The sequence below is a fragment of the Carlito syrichta genome, unplaced genomic scaffold (assembly GCF_000164805.1).
Source record: "Carlito syrichta isolate Samal-C Ts95f unplaced genomic scaffold, Tarsius_syrichta-2.0.1 Scaffold271562, whole genome shotgun sequence".
NCBI classification, from domain to species: Eukaryota; Metazoa; Chordata; class Mammalia; order Primates; family Tarsiidae; genus Carlito; species Carlito syrichta.
In genome coordinates this window covers 54,261-72,007 of record NW_007215658.1, presented here as the reverse complement: position 1 = coordinate 72,007, position 17,747 = coordinate 54,261, and the positions used below count along the sequence as shown (strand labels likewise).

Here is a 17,747-nt window from a genome sequence, read left to right as displayed (position 1 = left end):
GGTTTTCCAATGAGAATGTTAAAGGGGTTGAAAGAAAAAGAACAGAGAAGTTAATAACCTTTCAGAGCCATTGCTAAATGCAACAATGTTCAAGAGTTTTGAACTATGTTCAAAGAGTAGCAACTTTCCTACAGGAATACAGTTCCAAGAGTGCTTTATTCCAGTTATAAAGTTTCTTGAAAGTGGGTCTCTATCCAGATGTTCTTGCCTGGCAGAAAATATGAATCAAAAGAAAGGGAATTGTATAGTTTCTATTTTGGCTTTTTTACATGTGGAAAATTCCTCAAACTTATAAAAGCCAATATGCTTTTATTCAGTTAACAAATGTTTATTAATCACCTACTATTTAATTACATATAGTCCACTTTATGGGAAATACAGAAATAAATGACACAAAATCCCTACACTCAAAGATTTCACTATATTGTAGAAACAGAGATACACAATTCAGGAAAGGTAGAGTAAAATAAATGTCATAGAGATAACAAGCAGAAACTGGTCCAACTTCTCCAAAGTTTAAGTTAATGGTTACAGTTTATTTTTAATAAACCAACCCTCAGGCCTATAGTATCAAGAAACTGAAATTCACCAGATCACCACATCCAGACAATGAGATACCAGACCCCTCCCTAATTCCTATTTAACAATTCCTCTTCCTTAACCCTCCCTAATTTCTGTTTTCTATACTCCTGCCCCAATATAAAATCCCTACTTCAGTAGGACAGGGAGATGGATTTGAAATGAAATATCCTGTTCTCCTTGACTGATATCAACCAAAAAAAAGACTTCTCCCTTGGCAATATTTGTCTCAGTGATTGGCTGTCTATGTAACAAGCAACAGGATCCTGACAGAATCCTTGGCACTTCAGTAACAAAGTCACGTGCTCAAGGAATGAGTGGCTTTGATGAGGGTATTTTGATAAAGGAGGGGCCATTTTTTGCTTAGTGCTGCAGTCTCTGGGTAAGTTATCAGGATTGACTGAAATAAAAAATATAATTGAGTCCCATCATCATCATCATCATCATCATGGAAATGGCTTTGAGAGAAAACTGGTCAAATGAATATCATTGCTTCCCATTTTCAACCAGTAAATAGATGCCATTGATAGCCACGAGTCTGCCAAGAATGCCAAAGCTATGTTACATAATACAACAATCCTGTTCATGGGGGGAACCTGGGAAATAACATGGGTATTTCTTGATTTCACAGAACAAGACAAGCAGAAAAGTACCACCCATGCCTCTGAGAACATTGGATGGTGCACCCTTGAAAAAAGCTTTGCCTCCTTCATCATGAGCAATCTTCCTCCAACAGTCAAACATCCCTCTGTACATGATATCAGTTCTTTTGCGCCCTGACTGCATCATCATGCTGCGGCGAACAGTGTCAGATGGATAGGAAGTCGGCCCACCAACGGCAATGACAGACTATGTGATCATCCAGCTGTTGATGGTGTGAGTATTCTTGGGATCTGGAAGCATTGCTTGTGCAGTATCACAGATATCGAAGTAGGCAGCTCAGTAGATGATAATACCCTGCACAGACATGTTAAAGCCTTGGTACAGACCTTCAATCCTGTCAGGCTTGTAAATCTTAACCAGGCAGTCACCAAGTCCTCTGAATTCCCTTTCAGCTCTGACTTTACCCACATCGGCTGCTAGATGAATGCAGGCAAAATCAACAGGGCACACAAAACACAAGGATGTGGCCCCAGTGGCACCACCTGAAGCCAGATTCCCTGCAAAGTAGTGCCAAAACTGGGTCCTTTTGTCCACCCAGGAAAGCCAGCTTGTATTTATCTTTCAAGACAAAGTTGAGAGCCTGGGCGGGGAAGTATCTGATGACATTGGCCAGGTTACCATGCCAGAAGGACAGGACGCCCTGCTCCTTGGGGATAGAGACCACACAGTCTATAATGCCCTTGCATTGCTTCTACAGTGATTTGCTTGCAGGCAAGCTGCACTTGCAGCAGCAGCTTGACCCACTCAATGAGTGCTACCACAGTCTTGGAGATGGCCATGGACATTCACCTGCCAGGAAGTCCTTGGCGAAGGACACAGCAGCATCTGTCATGTTGAAAGAAAAGAGGGAGGCAGACGACTGTAGGATGGGACTGGGCCGGAAACCAACTTTAAATCCAGGGCTCTGAAATCCTCTGAACTATTTATTCCCTGCTGACTGCTATTCTCTGGGGTAAACAGATAGTCCTCCTATCTGACCACTATTACTACCAGGGAGAAACTAAGAATTGGAATTCCGAAATTCCTCTTATCAAATAATTTTATATTTATTGTCACTAAAATAAGGAAAAAATAATCAGAGGATTATGAAGCCATATCCATTCCTTACCATGTAATAGTGTAAGTGACTGTCCATTGAGCAGAGTTTAGGAAAGGATGAAAAATGCAGAGATTCCAATAAAACTAGGAGGGAAGAGGTGGCACACCAGCATGAATAGAGAAGGCTATGAGACAGAAGCACTGATAACCAGCTACACTCCCTCACAATCCTGCCCATGGGAAACTCAGGAATGAAGGAGAAATTCCATCATGCCTGTCCTTTTTGCCTCTTTTCTTTGAAATGAGAAATATAAACAAAAAGTCATATGTATCTTCAATGATATTACTTTGTCAAAAACCCCTTCTTGTGCATTACTTTTCTTAAAATAATTATCTGAAAAGAGAAGAAAGTCACTGAATAATTTTTAGCATTTAACAGAGCATCCCTAAAATATGTACATTTATACAAGCCTTTCCTCAACTTGTCTAGCTTATTGGCACTGCAAGTCGTGTTTCCAAGCAGATTATCCTGAAGGTTTATAATAGATTGCACTGGGGTAAAAATGTAGACTAAGTGGAAATGCAGGACTAATCTGTCAAGTCCAACAAAGATAAATATCTTGGCAGCACTGTCGTATTTCACAGTGCGTAGAGTTGACTATAGATCTCCTGACATGATAAATTTTATGGCCTAATGTGGTGGCACTTTGCAACCCTAGGTCTACAAAGGATGGTTGGTCCTTCTCTGATGGGGTCAATTGTGATAAATTGCCCTGCTGAACTCACCATGAAATATGACACTTCAGTTTAGCCATATTCTCTTTGATGTGCATGTCCAAGTTAGCCTTAAGATATTTACCAGAGGAGTTTTTCTAGTTAGAAGAATGAAATGGACCAGATATGCCCTTCTCACCCTCCTTACTACTCTAATCAGCAATGGAGAGGAAGGTTGTAAAATCTCTTTTCTGGGAATATTGTGAAAAGATCTCCTTCTGGAGTGGCAGAAGGTGGAAGGGACTGCCCGGGAAGGGAATAAAGAGATAAGATGGTCTGCTTAATCTTCTACATCTTTCATTAATTCTCCTGGCATAGAGCCACCAATCCATTTTGCAGGGGACAAACTGTCTTTCCTCATACCTAGAAACCTGATTTGCTAATAAACTGATGCAACATATTCCTCAAAGGAAACTTCCACTCAACCAGAGCAAGCCAGAATGATGTTTCCATTTACAGAATTACTTTAGTTCCTCACATAAGAAAAGAAAGTTTGAAAACTTATGTAAACCACCTCATTTTTTCAACTTCTCCAGACTAATTTGTGAATAAATAGAAGTGCTTAGTACCTGCAGGCTAAGGTCATCATGTCCTGCCTCCAATTAATTCAGCCCTGCACACAAGAACATAAATTGTCATAGTTCAAGTTATGTAACAAAATTATGATATGACCCTGGGCAAATTATTGAACTTCTTAGGCCTTGAGTTTCTCACCTGTAGAGTAAGGGTTATTATACTATATGAACCCAAATTTCCTTTCACAGCAAAGCTTCTAGTATGTAGTAGTACAAGGTGCCTAAGAGCACAGACTCTGAAACCAGAATGCCTGAGTTCAAAACCTGAATTCTCCATGTATTACCTGAGTAACCTTAACCAATTTCTTTAATCTTTCTCATTTTTCTCATCTGTGCAGCAGAGACGACCATAATAGCACCAATTTTATAGGGCTGTGATGAGAGTTAAATAATTTAATATATGCCAAGTGTTTGTATTCATGGATGGAAGATAGTAAGCCTTCAATAAGTGTTAGCTGTTATTATACTAAGGTTCTATGTTATTGGTATTCAAAAATTGGTGACCAGTCCAATACATGAGCTATAAACATAGTAAAATAATTAACATTCTTTTACTATCTCACATTCACCAGTAACTGGACTCCTACATGTGGGTAAATTATTATCAACAGGGACAGAGCTGTGTGTTATTAATCATTATATTTCCATTTTCTTTATTAGTTTGTGCCACCATTATATTCACAAGGGGTAACATATTACACTCCCCCTTCCCTGAATTAGTCTCACTCCATCTTCTTCCTCAGTGAACACCATACACAAACATACTCAAACCTCAATCATTACATGAATCTCTTTCAACTTCCAACCGCCCAATATCCAACAACACATCCTTTCTTTTCCATTCCTATTACAAGCACACATGGCATGCATTCAATAAAGTTTCCTTGATGATGATAATGATGTGAGTGAATATGAGGATAATGGTCTGGGTTAGTAAATTGTGTTTATTGTTTTCAAAGTGTACACATAAGTTGTACATACTTCATTCATTCATTCACACAGCAAAGAGCTTACCATATATCAAGCTTGGAAAAGGCACTTTGGGGCTCAAAACAATAATGTAACATATCAAAATCTTGTCTAAATTTAAATTTAGGCAGAGTCTCAGTTATTATCCTATGATCAAGCCATAGAACATTCATTTTGTAAGCAATTTCTTATAGAAAATAAAGTTACTAAATTGTTTTCCCTTCTTAGAATGTCGCTTGAATCTATAGACACATTTTCTAGCCATGACTTCCTCATCTGAATATTAAAGGAGTTTGACTAAATAATCTCAAAGGTCACTTTCTGTTCCAATGTTCTATGAAACAAAGACAAAAATAGTGCCCCGTGATTAGGACTTAAGGAAATAAGATCAGACAGGAAACACAATGCATTTTAAAATAATGACAAAATGGATATGCACAAAACTGATTATTTCTGGGTGGTCAGCTTGTGGAAGAATTTTGTTATTACCTTAAGGTAATGTTATCTACCTCTCCTCTTTATTATTTCCCTGTTTGGTTGCACTAAGAGGATATGGGCTGCCAAAAACAGTAAAATGTGATCAGTTTTCCCAAAACAGTAAGTCAGGAGAAATTTTGAGGGAAAACTCCTGGCTCCCAGTTGATTGATGGGTCAGTGGAGCAGCAATTGATATATAATGAAAAATCACAAACTTTAGAGTCTAAAGACAATACTTCTAAAAAGTCTCACTTTTTCTTTCAGCTTTATGTTCAACTACATATCTTCACATATCTTCTCTGAGGCTCAGGTTCAGATCTTCACAAATGGCTGTCTAACTATGCCTGTCAGTGCAAAACCGCATTGTTACTTATCTTCCAGGTAAGAAAGCAGAGAATCAGGAAGGCTGAAAGCGATAGTGTAGGTGAAAGTATGTTGCAAATCCCAGATTCCTATGTGCATTTTGTTAGAGTCGCTACTATTAAATCACTCTATTCGAATACTAGATCTTGTCCAACCTGAGTAATATAGCAAGAGCTTGTCTTACCTCTACAAAAAGTAAAAAATTATTCAGGCATGGTGGCATGTGCCTGTAGTTTCAGCTGCTCAGGAGGCAGAGGAGGAAGGACTGCTTGAGTCCGGGAAGTCAAGGTTATAGTGAGCTGTGATCATACCACTGCACTTCAGTCCAGATAACAGAGTGAGATGCCAACTCTCTATATTAATTATATATACATATATATGTAAAGCCTTATGCCTAGGTGATTACAGTAATGCAAAATAAACAAAATAAACAAAATAAACTTTGGTTATGAATAGATGTGTTTATTCTCCTCAATTTGAGATAGAAAAAAATCAAGTCAAGAGTGGCATTTACTCTTTCCACTAAATGTTAAGCAGTGATGGGAATTTCTATGCCTATCTTATTTACTAGTGGACAACTGTAGCAGGTAGCAAGATGCCTGGAATACAACAGGAGTTCAGGAAGTATATGAAAACCATCTCAATTGGGTCAATCATCAGTATGAATATCTCTGTTTCTCTTTATCCTTAAACTTTCCCTTTGATCTATTTCATTTTGAAAAAAGCAAAATTAAATCTTGTTGGCAATATTCTTTTCCCCAATATACACTCACTTTATTTATCCCATTAAATATTAAGTATGCCATAACTATACTTTTATTTATTTAAGTCATCCTTTAAGCTATATATTCATTTAATTTATCAATAGCAAAACACAGTAAGGCACAGTGATTGTTGGTAATTGATGTTGGTTCTCTGCCCAACCCCTGATTGAACTCAAGAGTCATGTGAGTTACGTGAGTCCAGCTATTCACTTACATAAAATGCCTGGTCACATTATTGCAAGATTAAGGAGAAGGCCATGCAGTTTGCCAGCTGGGAGCTGTGGAGTGTGTAATCCAAGTGCAGGCAGTCCCATGGCTGTGGCCTGGTCCCACATCCCTGTTACCTGCTCTGGGTCCTCTGGCTAGCTGAGATTTCCAGGATAAGAGGAACAATTACAGACATTCCTTGTGCCTTTTTTGTCCCTAGTCCAGATAGGAATAAGTAACTTTGGAAATATGAGGACCCAGTCTCTACCTCCCTACAAACATTTTACCTGCTGTCTCTCACCTGATCTCACCCTCCCCTTCCTACCAGTCCCCTCTCCCCACTTCCCTTAGAGGATAAGAACTTCAATCAGGGTTGGCCAGAGGACCATAATTTACCAGTAATCACTGTGCCTTACTGTGTTTTAGTATTGGTAAATTAAATGGATATACAAAGGGGGATTAAAAAAATGAAATTTATTTATTTTTAAATGTGTATTTATTCATACATGTTTAAACCTCATCACCTTCAAAGTACTCTCCATCTAATGCAATACACTTATCAGGATTTTTTTCCACTGCTCAAAACAGTTTTTGAACTCATCAATTTTGATGCCTTTTAGTGCTTCTGCCATGTTTTGTTTCACTATTGCCACATCAGCAAAACATTTCCCTTTGAGGACTTCTTTCATCCAGAAAAACAACAACCAAAAAAAGTCACTCAGAGGGAATTCAGGTGAATAGGGAGGGTAGGGCATGGAGGTCATGCTGTTTTTGGTCAAAAATGGTTGAATATCCAGCAGGTGTGGGCAGATGCACTGTCATGGTGGAAGTGTTATAACTGGAGTTTGAGAAAGGAATCACCACACACTGAGAGCTGAATTTTTGAGTCCTTTAATAGCCAGCGGTCAAGAGGAGACTAGTGTCTCCAAAAGCTCTTGGCCCCAAGTAAAGCAAGCCAAAAGCTTATAAAGGTAAAAACCACAAGTGGGCTATAGCAGGGAGGTGAGGGAACAAGGGACTAAAAACAAAAGTAAACAATTACTTGATGCATATCTGAAGCAAAGTTACAATTAGAACAAGAAACTTGTAGTTAAGGAGTTTTCAAACACCAGGGGAACAAGGGAGTGGAACAAGGATGTGAGCTTGTGAGTACAGGAAGGTTGCAATGGACACACACAGGGGGATTGCATCTGGGTAAGCTGGCAGCTAAGATGGAAGATTTTTAACAAAATGAAGTTATATAATGTTAAGCAAGCTATTATAGGCTATTATAGATTACAGATATTTCAGAAGAACCAGTCACTTGCATGCCAAAACTCAGGATGTTTCTTCCACAATCATGACACTACCTTCTCAAAACTTCCAGATAAACACCAAAAGGTTTCTAGAATACTTATGTAGCAGGATAAGCCTGTACTACAAGGGGCCTGCCCTTTAAATGACAATTTTTTGGGGAGTCCCCTCTGGTATAGTTAAAAGGCTGACCTAAATAAATAAAAATATAGTTGTGGTACATTTGATATTTCATGGGATAAATTAAATGAGTGAATATTGGAGCAAAGGATATTCCCAACAAGATTCATTGTTTTCAAATGAAAGAGGTGAGAAAGAGATCAAAGGGAAAGGTTAAGGAAGAAAGAGAAACACAGATATTCATGCTAATGATTGACCCAATTGTATCTTCAAAGATAGACCACATTTTGAGAAGTAGGCAAAAAATCCCCCACACAGCAATTTTTTAAGATCTTGGCTTCCACTAGGAAATCAATTACTTTTTCATGAATGGTATACTGACTTTCTTTCACTACTCTTACAACTTATCTAAGATAGAGTCAGTTAATTTTGAGGTCAGTTAATTTGATCAGCTCACTCTGCATGATAAGCAGGGAAATTACACAATGTTTTACAATCTAAATTTGAAGAAACTTTCTATAACTACCCCCATCAAATTGCAGTTGGTCACCAACTTAGCTTACCAAATTTATGATCTGTGAGCTTCCATGACCACTAACAGCTGTCTTGATTTTCTCCGGATCTGCAGCAATGATGGTTGAGAAGAAATTCATACGTGTTTGGTTTTGAAATACTAAGTTGGCCTCGTGAGACTAGAATAAGAAAAGAGAGGAAATTTCTGCTTCCTTCAGATTTCATTTTTAACAAGCCTCCAGACTGACATAATTTTCCAACCAAGTGGGACCACTTTAAATCCAGGATATGGTGGTTTTTTTCTTACTACTTGATTTTAGTATATTATTTCTTAACCAGGAACCCCAAGGTATCATCCAATAAATATTTAATAAACTGTTATAACATAGAATATACTCTGGTAAGTCCTGCTTAATACATAAAGGAAAATAAAACATGACTTCTTTCCAATCCAGTAATGCCATTTTATATATATTCAATTCAGTTACATATATGTAGTGGCATAAATAAATTGAAAGCAAACTCTCTATAGATAGCTAGATATTGATGTATGCATAGATACATGTATGTATATAGATACATATATCTAGATATATATCAATATCTATATAGATAAGTGAATGAATAGATAGATGATAGCTAGATTAGATTAGGTAGACAGATTAGATTGGATGGATGGATGGATGGATGGATGGATAGATAGATAGATAAATGATAGCTTAGAATATAAGGCCGCTCTTAGGTGCAAATAGAGACATAGCAACACATAAAAAGGAAGAGTGAAAATATCAGCGAAGAATTAAAAGATATGGGCTCTAAGTTGCTCCAAATCAACACAAAAGGGAAAGAAAGGGGAAGGGAAGATTTCAACTGATGGAGAAGAAGTGATTGGCAGATATGAGATAAACCAGTGAACTTGAAAAATATTAAGAGATCATTTTTAACTGATACTTAAGTGCTAAATTTTAAAAGCCCTTATACAGCAGGATAAGGAATTTTTGCCTTCATGCTACAGATAAGAAAAAGTCACTCAAGGATTCTGGATAAGAAAGTAACATCAAGAAAGTGATATTTAGGAGGATCTATCTAGCAGCATTAGGTAGGCTAATTTAGAGAAAAGTAGCTTGGAGTCAGGGAAACTAATGGAATGAAATTTCATGGGAAGGTAGAATTAGTGAAATGCCCTTTAATATCCAACTGATATTCTCTAGCTCTCTGGCCTCAAACAATTTACTTAGCTTCCCTTTGGTTTCACAATGCCCTCAACTGTAAAGGAGAAATTTTAAAAATAAAAATATACAAGTTTGTGGTCAGAATTAAGTCAGTATATATGTAAATCACCTAGCAAGGAATTATCTTAGTCTCTGTTTACTAAAGAATGTTTTTATGTTGCCTTCCCTTTTGAAGGATAATTTTGCTGATTATATAAGTCATAACTGACAGGTCTTTTTCTTTTAGTGGTTTAAATGCTATCCCATTGCTTTCTGGCTTCCATTGTTTGTGATGAGCTATAAGACACTTATCATATTATTGTTTACCTGAACATGCTGAGTTGTTTTTTCTCTTGCCACTTGCAAGGCTCTGTTTTTGTCTTTGGCTTTCAGCAGTTTGATTCTGATATGTCTGGTGCACATCTGTGTGTGTTTACCTTTCTTGAGGTTCTCCAAGCTTCTCATGCTGCCATTTTGGAAATGATTATTTGAGCCTCTGTCTTTTCAGTAATGTTTAAGCCAACCCGAATATCAAAGTCTCATCAAGTATGAAGTTTGGCTTATTTAGCTTAGAATTTATATTGGAACCATTTCCTCCCTTAGGTTGTAGTATTTTTCTGTAATGTTTTGCTCCCTTAACCATCTTATGAGTTAATTTATCACCACCATACTTTATTTGCTCTCAATAATTAGATGAAAAGAAAACAGGACTAGTTTTTATGCTATAAAGTAATAATTTGCAAATTCATTGGTTACTTTTTTTTTTTGAGTTGGAGTCTCACTCCATTGCCCAGACTGGAGTGCAGTGGCCACTCTCAGCCGCTGGAGCCTCTACCTCCTTGGCTCCAGTGATCCTTTGACCTCAGCCTTCCTAGTAGCTGGAACTACAAGCGTGCACTACCACGCCTGGCTAATTTTTGATTTATTGTAGAGATGAGGTCTCACCAAGTTGCCCAGGCAGGTCTCATACCTGCGGGCTCAGGCAATCCACTCACCTCAGGCTCTCAAAGCACGGGATTACAGGCTGAGCCACTGAGCCCAGCTTATTGGTTGCATTTAATAAAAACTAATATTTACTGATCAATCCCTCTAATCTCCAATTCTCTTCCAAAATACGTTGCAAATACTATCTCTTGTAACCTTCCTCACAAACCTATATACTATATATACTAACATTATACCTTCTTACAGATGAAGAAATTGAGGCTCAGTGGGATTAAATGATGTGTCCTAGGTTGCTTGACTAGTAGTAAGTGGGTAAACCCAGATTCAGTTCAGCAGTCTGGCTCTTAAGCACTGTATGCTACTGTCTCAATTGAAACATACTTCTTTAATTTTGTGTTTATTTTCCCAAAGGCAACGACGTATTTTAAGTATCCAACCCTCATTTTAACTTGAATACAATGAGAATGTGTTTTACATTTCTATCAGGGTTCTTATTTGTACTCCCATAAAAGAGGCAAAATTGCACAGTGTTCCTTGTACCTTGACTTTGGTAATACATTATCAGGATTCAAATATAGGTTCATACCTTTGCTATCTGTGTGACTTTGGAAAAGTTATTTAAAATCTCTCTCTTGGTTTTTCTAACCTTAATTCAGTATAAGAGTAACTACCACATGGGATTTTATAAGAATAAAATGTATAATACATGTAAAATGCTGGGACAATGTCTAATCCAAAGTAAGCTCTCAACACATATTATATATTATTATTACCTTGTATCTTTTTATTGTACATATCAGATTATATCATACTTTTCGGATAGTCTAACTGTCTTATTTGAGTATTAACCCCAAAAGGCAGAGGCAATATCATTTTCATCTTTGTAGCCCTGATGTCTAGCAGTGTCTGAAATATAGTAAGACTACATTAAATATTTAAGAGATAGGCAGATGAAAAAGTCCCTTATAGTGGAATCTTTTGGCCTAGAAAAGAATAGCCAGGTGTTCTCTGTTAATTTTCCGAACATGATAAGTTCATCACACACATAACAGTAAACAATAAACAGTATGATGACAAAGCCATCACAAAGAGAAAAAAGAGGTGTCTGTGGCCCTAGCTCATCACACGTCCTCGACAAATCTAGTTCATGTAATTCCACAGAAGCTAATGAGAAGTAATGAGGACTAATGGCCTAGGAGCTCTCTGGATTACAGCATAAACCACACTAATATCACTTGGATCAAAACATAAGTTTTGGGGTAGTTCTCTTCACTTGTAGATGTGATTAATTTCCCTTGTAATTAATTATTTTGTGACATTGCCCATCCCACCATTCTCCTCTCTCATCCTCCCATGGTCTACATTTAAACTAAAAGAAATATCTGCATGCATGTGCCATGTTAGCCTCCTGAGAAGGCCTTGCATTTAAAATTTTTAGTCCCGGACTTCCGGCAAGATGGCGATGGGGCAACCTGGTCTGTGAAACCCTCTGCAAAGGAGAACTGCAATGGGTCTCTGGCTCTCGCCCCAGGGACTGTGGACACCAAACTCGCAGCCTGTTCTTCATATGGAGCTTGGCCGTTTTCACCACTGGGACATTGCAGCTGACTGCACAGCCACCGCAGCGCAGACGCCGCCGTCACCGTCACTGCCGCAGCCGCCACCGCCACAGCCGCCGCAGCCGCCGCCGGTAGCACATTGCATCACCCGGGCCAGAGGTGATCCACAACTTCAGTCCTTGAAGCCATTTCAGGAAGATCTGCTGGGATCGCTGCCACCTCTCCCGCAACTGAGACATCCTGCACGCCATGAGTCCCCTGCCTGTGCCCTGAGGTAGGCATCCATTTCCAATATCTGTGGTTCCTGTCCAGCCCCACCCCTCTTGGGTGAGCAGCTGAGATAGCATCACCTGCTGGTGATTCAAGGTAACGACACCGAAAAGGGAGAAACAAGCTTGAAAAAGACATAGGCCAGAGTGGTGAAAGGAGGGTGATCTGAACTGTCCTTCACAGCAGACCAGGGGCAACTGACCCTAACTGCAAACTAATTTACCTGCTTGAAAAGAAAGCTAGAAATCAGAACTGAAAGGACATTGGATTTAAAAGAAAAGTCTCAGAGCATGCTTCATTGATTCTGTGGGTTTAATAACTTAATTCTATTCCTACTGCATTGTTTCTCTTTTTTTCTCTTCCTTTTCTTCTCTTTTCTTCTCTCTGTAAACCATATCTTTGTAGAGAAGAACAGCACACCCATAAGGTGGTTGGTTAGCTTGTATTTTAGCATCACTACATGTTTTATTTTTTTTGTATGAGAATTGGTTCATCAGTAGCTGTGGTCTATTGTTTTTCTCTGTTTCAGTATAGGTCTCTCTCTTCATTTGCTGGCACACATTTGTTTCCTCCCTTACTCCTCTATCTCTCCACCCCCTTCTTCAATCCACTGTTTGCTCCAATCTCTTCCCTCTGCTAACCACATTTTATTTCAGGGAGTAAACCTACAGCCCCACTGCACGGACAGATTCCAAGGCAGTGGGAAGTGGATTCCAGATTATCCACACACCTGTCAGTGAATACCAGGACCTGCAGATAGACTTTGAATCACAGCTCCCCCCTTAAGTAAATCTCAAAACTGCAAAAAGGACCACCCCCAACCTACAGTGCAACTCCAGAATTGAACAAAGAGGGCATGCATAAAGAATAAGAGATTGAACAAACAAAAGTAAAACCAATCCCTTTACCCCTGAATAACAGAATTAAAGAAGACGGTGACATGGAGGGAAGGAAAAAGTAGGGAGGGGGAAAAACCACACAAATGAAGAAGAGCCAAAAGAAGAATATAGGTCTCACACAGACCCCTGGGAGATCTGACACTGAGAAAACAGATTCTGGAACACAAACATTGAAGAGTCCCCAGAATGGCTGGTCACATGCAACAAACGAAGACATCAACACATTAATGGAGAGAATTTAAAAAATTGAGGAGAGACAAGAGGAAAATAGGAAGGAGCTGATGTCAGAAATAACAACAGTAAAGAATACTGTGATGGAAATGAATAATAGACTAATAAGCATGGAAAGCAGAATCAGCCAAGCAGAAGAAAGAATCTCAGAGCTCGAAGACCAAAACACAGAACTAACCCAAACTGTCAAAAGCATAGAAAAGAAGCTCAAAAAGACAGAACAAACCCTGAAAGAGATGAATGATCACTTCAAGAGACCAAACCTAAGAGTAATTGGGCTTCCTGAGGCAGAGAGAGAAACAGAAGCCACACTGGAACAAACATTTCATGAAATCATTCAAGAAAACTTCCCTCATCTCATCAAGGATGAAAAAATTCAAACACAAGAGATTCCGAGAACACCTGCAAGACAAAAAATGAGAAGACCAACTCCCAGACACATAATAATTCGCCTAAACAAAGTAGCTATAAAAGAAAAAATCCTAAAGGCAGCAAGAGAAAAAGGCCAGACTACCTACCAGGGAAGACCAATTAGAATAGCAGCAGATTTATCCACAGAAACCCTTCAGGCTAGGAGAGCCTGGAGCCCTATCTTCAAAGTTCTAAAAGAGAAACAATTTCAACCAAGAATAACCTACCCAGCCAAACTAAGCTTCATTAGTGAGGGAGAATTGAAATATTTTCCAGATATCCAATCCCTAAGAACCTACACTGCCACCAGACCTCTAAAAGAAACACTTAAGAAAGTACTGAACACAGAAGAAAAAGTAAAAAGAACAACAATATTCTTCACAAGAATACAGGAAAAAGATTAAAAATACAAATAAGCCAACTCCAGAACCCAAAGAAAGACAACAAACAAACAGGAACAACTCTGTAAGAACCTTATGACAGGGATCAACTCTTTCATTTCAATTATTAGCCTAAATGTGAATGTACTCAATGCACCACTGAAAAGACATAGAATGGCAAAATGGATAAAATATCACCAGGCAACAATCTATTGCCTTCAAGAGACACCTCACTAGAAAGGACACTCACAGACTCAAAGTAAGAGGATGGGAAACAAACTTTCAGGCAAACGGAATACAAAAGAAAGGAGGAGTAGCGATCTTAATTTCAGATAAAATACCCTTCAAGCTACTAAAATTCAAAAAAGATACAGAAGGCCACTACATAATGATAAAAGGTTCAATCCATCAACAAGAAATATCTATCCTAAACATATATGCACCAAACATAGGTGCACCAACTTTCATAAAGTAACTTCTAGGAAAACTAAAGAAAGATACTGACTCTAACACCATCATAACTGGGGACTTTAATACCCCACTCACAACCCTAGACAGATCATCAGGACAAAAAATCAGCAAGGAGATCCGGAACCTCAATGTGACTTTGGACCAAATGGACTTAATTGATACCTACAGAACACTCCATCCAAAGACCACAGAATATACATTCTACTCTTCACCGCATGGAGCATATTCTAAGATCGACCATGTAAGTGGCCATAAATCAAGCATAAGCAAATTTCAAAGGACCGAAATTCTATCATGCACCTTCTCGGACCACGGAATAAAAATAAACATTGACACCAACGAAGTCCCACCAAAACCCACAAAGACATGGACACTAAGCAGCATGATGCTAAACAACTCCTGGGTCAATGATGAAATCAAAACAGAGATCAAAAGATACCTGGAAACAAATGAAAATGAAGAAACATCTTACCAAAACCTCTGGGACGCCTTGAAAGCTGTAGTAAGAGGGGAATTTATATCCCTACAAACACACATGAAAAAAATGGAAGGAACACAAATTAACAACCTAACAAGCCACATAAAGAAGCTGGAAAAGCAAGACCACAAAATCCTTAATTTCCACAGAAGAATTCAGATCACCAAAATAAAAGCCCAAATCCAGGACATAGAAGACAAAAAGATAATACAAAAAATCAATGAAACAAAAAGCTGGTTCTTTGAAAGGATAAACAAGATCGATGATCCCCTAGCTAGACTGACCAAGAAAAAATGAGAAAAAAATCAAATAAGCACAATCAGAAACACAAAAGATGAAGTCACAACTGACCCTGAAGAAATACAAAAGATCATTAAAGACTACTACATACACTTGTATGGAAACAAACTTGAAAACCTTAAGGAAATGGAGGACTTTCTGATATTACACAACCTACCTAGATTGGAACAAGAAGAAATCGAGACCTAAATAGACCAATAACAATCAAGGAAATCGACTACATAATAAGAAAACTTCCTACAAAAAAAAGCATTGGTTCAGGTGGCTTTCCAGCAGAATTCTACCAGACATTTAAGGAGGAGCTGATACCAATCCTACTGAAGGTATTCCAGGTGATTGAAAAAGATGGAACTCTCCCCAAATCATTTTACGAAGCCAACATCACATTGATACCTAAGACAGGTAAAGATCCAACAAAGAAAGAGAACTACAGGCCAATATCTTTGATGAACATAGATGCTAAAATTCTCAACAAGATCCTAGCAAACCGGATTCAGCAATACATCTCAAAAATCATCCATCATGACCAAGTAGGCTTCATTCCTGGGATGCAAGGCTGGTTCAACATTCATAAAACCATAAATATAATTAAATACATCAACAGATGTCAAAACAAAAACCACATGATTATATCATTAGATGCAGAAAAAGCTTTTGATAAATCCAGCACCCCTTCTTGATAAAAATCCTTGAACATCTAGGCATACAGGGAACATACAGATGATATGATTGTGTACCTTGAAAACCCAAGAGAATCTGTCAAAAACCTCCTTACACTGATAAAGGCCTTGGCAAAGTCTCAGGATACAAAATAAATGTACAAAAGACAATCGCATTTCTCTACACCAATAATAAACAAACAGAAACCCAAATAAAAAACACAATTCCATTCACAATAGCCACAAAAAAAATGAAATACCTTGGCATCTTCCTAACCAGAGACGTGAAAGACCTTTACAATGAAAATTACAAAACATTGCTCAAAGAAATCAAAGCTGACACAAACAAGTAGAAAAATATCCCATGCTCATGGATCGGAAGAATCAACATTGTGAAGATGTCCATCTTACCTAAGGCAATCTACAATTTCAATGCAATACACATCAAATTACCAGCAACATTCTTCTCAGACCTAGAAAGGACAACACAGGAATTCATATGGAAACACAAACATCCAAGAATAGCCAGAACAATCCTCAGCAAAAAAACAATACAGGTGGTATCACATTACCAGACTTCAAACTTTACTATAAAGCTACAATCATCAAAACAGCTTGATATTGGTATAGGAACAGGCATATAGATCAATGGAATAGAATTGAGATTCCAGAATCAAAACCTCAATTTCTCAACCAACTCATCTTCGACAAGGCCTCCACCATCTACCACTGGGGAGAGGAGAACCTATTCAGTAAATGATGCTGGGAAAACTGGCTGACCACATGCAGAAGATTGAAATAGGACCCCTATCTATCCCCATGCACAAAGGTTAACTCCAAATGGATCAGAGACCTAAATGTAAAACCTCAAACCATAAGAACCTTAGAAAATGAAGGAAATACCCTCATGGAAATTGGAACTGGCATCCGATTCCTGAACAAAACCCAAAACCCACAGGTAGTAAGAGAGAAGACAGACAACTGGGACCTTATTAAACTGACAAGCTTCTGCAAGGCCAAAGAAACCATCAAGAGAGCAGGGAGACAGCCTACAGACTGGGAAAAAATATTCGCCAACACCAGGTCTGACAAAGGCTTAACATCCTGGATCTACAAGGAACTCAAACGTGCTGAAAAGAAAAAAACAAACAACCCCATTATCAAATGGGCAAAAGATATGAACAGACACTTCACAAAAGAGGACATCTGAGCAGCCAACAAACACATGAAGAAATGTTCAACCTCACTTATCATCAGGGAGATGCAAATCAAAACCACACTGAGATACCACCTTAGTCAGAATGGCAATTATCAACAACTCAAAAAATAACAGCTGCTGGAGAGGGTGTGGCGAAAAGGGAACACTTCTACACTGTTGGTGGGAGTGTAAACTAGTGCAACCTCTGTGGAAAGCAGTGTGGCAATTCTTAAAAGCTCTTAATATCAACCTCCCATATGACCCCACAATCCCCCTACTGGGAATATACCCTGAAGAACTCAAATCACTCTATAAAAAAGATACCTGCACATGTATGTTTATCACAGCATTGTTCACAATAGCAAGAACCTGGAAACAACCATGCTGCGCATCAAAAAAG

The 17,747-nt window shown here is 38.4% G+C and overlaps 1 pseudogene; it reads right to left on the bottom strand.

The window, feature by feature from the left end:
- Positions 1 to 1,140: 1,140 nt before the first annotated feature.
- LOC103254154 lies at positions 1,141 to 2,074 on the bottom strand (annotated as a pseudogene).
- Positions 2,075 to 17,747: the final 15,673 nt, after the last annotated feature.